Here is a 6,000-nt window from a genome sequence, read left to right as displayed (position 1 = left end):
ACCCTGTGAAAAACTGCAAACAAAAGTAAACTTTGGCAAAGACTAAACAACTTCAGCAGAGACTCAGACCTGATACTATTAGTTGGGTGCCACCAGACTATCTCCGCCAGAGAAAAAGGGTGAGAGTCCAACAGGATTTATTCATGGGGAAATGACAGACTGAACTAGACAATGGAATGAGGACATGCCACAACCCAAAGGACTAGCCACGTTAACATACATCAAGAACATTTCTGAACTGACAGCCAGACTACTACAACCACTAGGACTCATAACAGCACACAAACCAACAGCCACTCTCAGACAACAACTCACCAGGACGAAGGACCCGATACCCAGCATGAGCAAAACCAACGTGGTGTACAAAATCCCTTGCAAGGACTGCACAAAACACTACATAGGACAAACAGGAAGACAGCTAACGATCCGTATCCATGAACACCAATAGCCACGAAACGACACGACCAGCTATCCTTAGTAGCCACACACGCAGATGACAAGCAACATGAGTTCAACTGGGACAACACTACTATAATAGGACAAGCCAAAAAGAGAACAGCCAGGGAATTCCTAGAGGCATGGCACTCATCCACAGATTCAATCAACAAACACAACCGGAAGCGGCAGATACAAATCACTACAAATGCCGGAGGAAACATCACAGAAGCGTTTCACAAGAGGCTCCCAAGCACTGAGGATGTCACCGAGACAGGGGACGAAACGTCTGCAACACAAATTCCCAGCTCGGTGAACAGAACCACAACAGACTGAACTAGAATTGTTAACAGATGTAAGTTGGTGTGACTTTATCTCATTTACATTTAGTAGACACTTTTAAACTCCTTTTAGAGGTAGGTGGTAAAAAATAAAGTCTGCTTCAAATACAAAGTCTAGAGCCAAGAAAAGCAATTAGTTGTACAAAATTGCAAGAGTTTCACTAATTAAAACACATAGTCTCACTAGACCATAGGACTGACCTCTCATTAGACTGCTGGTAGTTTAACCTGAGGGTCAACATGACTCAGTAAAGGGGAGAAGTTGAGAACACAACTACTCCATGATTACCTCAGCAGGTTACCACTCTGTTGTCATCACCCTGCATCACAAACCAGCTGTCCAGCCAAACCAGCTAACCAATCCCCTGAGATCTATTCAAAGATGCATGGTGGACTCATCCAGTCTATGTAAACCTAACTTGCAAAGCCAGTGGCCAAAACAACCATCTTGTTATGTCTTAAGCACGTTTGGAGAGTACTACCATCACATGTGAAATCTACTCCTGGGTGATTCAAATGGAGTTTCAAAAAGAAAGGAATGGGGTCTATGGAAGGAATGAGCTTGATGGGCCAACTAGCTTTTTGCTTTTTATTATCTTAATGTGGTTAGTAACACTGAACTAAAAATTGTTCCCAATAGCAAGCATCTGTCAGCACATCACGTTGCCAAGCATATGTAGGAAATTGCTGATTTCAATATGCAGAGACTGAGTGAAGGTTGAATTAGGACCTAGCTGTACAGTTATGATTCCCGCAGGCAGCAAGACATCAAAATCTGAAATTGCAAGAAGAAACTTACATTTAATTGATAATGTATGAAAAGCCTAAAGGATTCTGGCAAAACATTTATCATATGATAAATTCAAAATTTACTTGAATTCCCTTGAATTGTTTGAGATTGTGAAGTGTTGACTACAACCAGGAAAATAAATGGATGGTTTTGACATCTGAGTTTGCACATCTGAATCTGGTTTGAAGACCTTTCTACTTATTCTTTCGCGGAATATGGACATTGCTTGCAAGGCCAACGTTTGTTGCCCATGAACTGAATGGCTTGCTAGACCATTTCAGAGGACAGTTAGGAGTCAGCCACATTATTGTGGGTCTGGAATCACATGTGGGCCAGACCAGTTGAGGATGGCAGATTTCCTTCCCTAAAGAATATTAGTGAACTGGATGAGTTTTTATGATAAGTGAAGTTACATTGTTAACATGAGGCCAGTTTCTTTGTTAAGTGACATGATCTGCTAAATGTTGGAAGGTGGCCTAAAAGGATTTTCTCTAGACCACATCTTCAAGTTACTTTTTTGGAGTCATCACTCTCGAGTTATATTTCAGAAAAATATTAGGGTAGCTTAAAGAGTCATGCTTATATCAAGACTGCGTCTTAGCATGTTACCTCAGTGTATAAAAGACTCACAATTCATTTTATCTCAGGCCTCTTGAAGCATGACACATGTCATTGCTGCAACGTGAAAGAATCATAGTCTTACAGCACAGAAAAAGACCCTTCGGTCAAGCCAGTCCATGCCAGACATAATCCCAAACTAAACCAGCCCCACTTGCCTGCCCTTGGCCCATTTCCCTCCAAACCTTTCCTATTCATGTATCCATCCAAATGTCTTTTAAATGCTGTAATTGTATTCACGTCCACCACTTCCTCAGGAAGATCATTCCACACTCAATCCACCCCAAATCACAAGCAGAGCCTGAGGTGTAGTACAAAAGTGCTGCCGAAGTAGCCTGTAAGTGGTAGCATGCTTGTTTCTTATAAGATAATAGCTTGTCACTAGCCCAGACATTTATATGCCTCCTGCTTGTACATAGTAGTTTGTTATAATAAATGTCTGTTGGATTCTTCAATACACAATAGCCACGTCCGGTTTCTCTGTTATGGGAGATAACACCAACATTGCCATATCAGGCCGAACCTCTTTCTGGAGATAAATTCAGACCGTTTACAAAATTCTTTATTAAGGCTATTATTTATGAGTTGTTTGTGTTCAAAATGGTAGACTCATGGTTGCTAAGGAGATTGAAATATAATTGGGAGCATTCAAGAATAAATAGTTGAGGTTAAAATCAGATCAACCATGGTTTTCTTGAATGGCAGACCAGGCTGTAAAGGCTGCATGGCCTACTTTTGTCCCCTATTCCTATTATCTATTTGGAAATGGTCGTGCCACATGCAATTTCCCTTGATATCAAATGGCAATAAAGTGAAAAATAAAATCAGAAATTGACAGACAGTGTCTGACATCAAGCAATATGACAAGGAGTTTACTATATTGGTTAAATTATTGTTCTTGGTTACATAGACAAAAATGACTAAACACTTTGGGATAGACACGATGGTGCTGCTCCATTATGTCAGACCTACATTGGCATTCACACTTATTAAAAACTAGTTCTATGCAGAATTTTCAAACTCAGGATTTTTATTCTCTCACAATTAATTGATACAGCACTCCTCTCAGATTGCAATCTTGAAAACATTCTTGTCAATAGGTAGAGGAAAGTCTGGCGTTTCCAAATTCTTTTCCACTGTGACCTCATTTTGAGGCTTGAAGATTGTCATAATTGCACAGTGAGAGCTCAGAGACAGGTTGTGGGGTGTGGAGAGACCTACGAAAGCAGGGGGTGGGGTAGAGTAAACCTGGGAGAGTGAGGGACAGAGGCGTAGATCTACAGGGCAGCCATTGCTGTCTCTGAGCTCACAACTCCACTTGGAGACTCACCCCCACTTTGTGAAGCCCTGGCCATTCACACATTGAAGGAAACGTAGAGGAGAGTCACCTGGCTGAGTCAAAAGTCTGAGATATGAAGAAAATCTGTTAAGGTTTGGATTTTAGGCCTGTGCTCAGGCTTCATCCTAGAAAGAGGCCATCTGAGAAGTTATCTGGCAGACAGTTATAAGACAGGTAAAAGGATTAAAAATAGGTCACTTCTCCAATCCACCTACAGACTGCTTCTGCACTTCAAAGCTGCCCTGGCAACCATCATTGTAATATAGGAGCAAGGACGGTGTGTGCTCAGGAACACACCCAGCTCATAGACTGGACTGGCTATATCTCAGGACTGTGACTTGAAAGAAGTTCTGGGATTTACATATTAATTAATTGAAATTTGCATCCCCATTCTAAGTGATTAAAGACTTAACAGCAGTCTAGGTTTGTTCAATACATTGCATCAGTTCTATGACAGTTTGATCTTTTACTATACATTCTGTGTCCTATAATCCTGCCCCACTAGTTACCTGATGAAGGAGCAGTGCTCCGAAAGCTTGTATTTCCAAATAAACCTTTTGGACTATAACCTGGTGTCATGTGATTTTTAACTTCATTAACATTCATTCACTCTGAGCCTACCCAACATCCCTGTTTTGTATTGTATTGCCCTGTCTTGCCTTTTATGCTTTGCCCCTTCAGCCAGAGATACCAGATTCATATTCCTGATATCTTACATTAGCACACACAAAGGCAAGAAGTTTTCAATAGGCCACAGTCAAGTTAAAAGAGATAGCCTTTGCTCAGGGGTTCCCTGCTTCTGAGGACAGGCAGGTCCTAGGCCTCCTCCACCGTCCCTCCCTCATCACCCGACGCCTGGAGGAAGAACGCCTCATCTTCTGCCTTTGAACATTTCATCAGTTTCCTCATTTCCCCTCCCTCACCTTACCCCAGTTCCAACCTTACAGCTTAACACTGTCCTCACGACCTGTCCTACCTGCCAACCTCCCTTCCCACCGATCCACTCAACCCTCCCCTCTGACCTATCACCTCCATCCCCTACCCCCATTCACCTATTGTACTCTTTGCTACCTTCTCCCCAGCCCCACATCCCCCCCTCCCATTTATCTCTCCACCTTGGAGGCTTCCTGCCTCTATTCCTGATGAAGGGCTTTTGCCCAAAACGTCGATTTTCCTACTCCACGGATGCTGCCTGACCTGCTGTGTTTTTCCAGCACCACTCTAATCTAGACTCTTGCTTCTGATGCCAGTCCAGATCTTACTCAGGGCAGTTCGAGTCAGGATCCTCACTTCGTAAGGGGTGAGGAACAGAATGACAGGCATCATACCAGTCATCTTGATTCTTTCTGCCATATTGTGAGCTGTTTTCTACATGGAATGAGAAAGAGGCAGGTACTTCAGGAGATGTTACTGGGTGGCACAGCTGTTATTGTTGGTGCAGGTGGGAAGGTGTCTGGGATGAGTGGGTAGGCAGTGAAGGGGCATGCAGGGTTAGTGCACTGGGGATTGGTGTGGGTAACAGCAAATGAGGGAAGATGTTGCAGACAATAGTGAGAGTGGCAGAGCATGAGCCTTGGTAGAAGGAGGGTGCAGCAGCAGAGATAGGTAAGTGTGAGGTGTTGGAGAGAAGATGGTGGAATTCACCCTGGTGGACAAGTGAAGGATCATTACTTTCTTCCTTCTGATACCAGCCGGGAGGTATGATAGCTCAGTGTGGTGGATCCAGGTTTAATTCTTGCCTCAGGCAATTAGCCAAAGTATGCACATTCTCCCTGTGTCTACGTTCCCCCTGTGTTCCTCCGAGTGTTCCAGTTTCTTCCCACTGTCCAAAGACGTTCAGGCTAGGGGGATTAGCCATGGGAAATGCAGGATCGCAGGGATAGGGTGGGTGTGGGGGTCTGGATCGGATGCTGTTTTGAATGTCAGTGTGGACTCGATGGGCTGAATGGCCCGCTTCCGCACTGTAGGGATTCTAAGATTCTAGACAGCTGAGATTGCTTTAACCCAGGTGGCAACTTATTTCAGGCTGGCATGGACTGGGCTCAAGGCCTCCAATGCTGGTCCTGGGGCTGGGCTCAAGGCCTCCAATGCTGGTCCTGGGGCAAGAGGAAACTCCATGTCACACCTCCCCATCCATCAAGACTTCCAGAAGTTTGCCTGCAAAACAGGGCAATAATTCCCTCCTATCGTGCCTGGGGCAAATGTCAGCAATCATGCAGGGCAGCTCCAGACTTCCTGTTCTTGTCTGGGTCCCCAATGGCATTTTAAAGATGGTGAAGATAACTTTAATTATTACAACGGTGGGATATCCATTGAGTGTCAAGTTGTCTTGGGAATAATGCATGGTAAGATAGGATGGAAATTGGGCATGAGGGGGTGCCATGGGATGGGGTAGATAAGTAATGAGGCGGGTATGGTAAAGTACAGGGAGAAACTTTACATGTTCTTGTGGCAAGAAACCCCCCAAAAATCTCAAA

This window comes from Chiloscyllium punctatum, chromosome 25 (assembly GCF_047496795.1).
Source record: "Chiloscyllium punctatum isolate Juve2018m chromosome 25, sChiPun1.3, whole genome shotgun sequence".
Lineage (NCBI taxonomy): Eukaryota > Metazoa > Chordata > Chondrichthyes > Orectolobiformes > Hemiscylliidae > Chiloscyllium > Chiloscyllium punctatum.
This window is presented reverse-complemented; position numbering follows the sequence as displayed.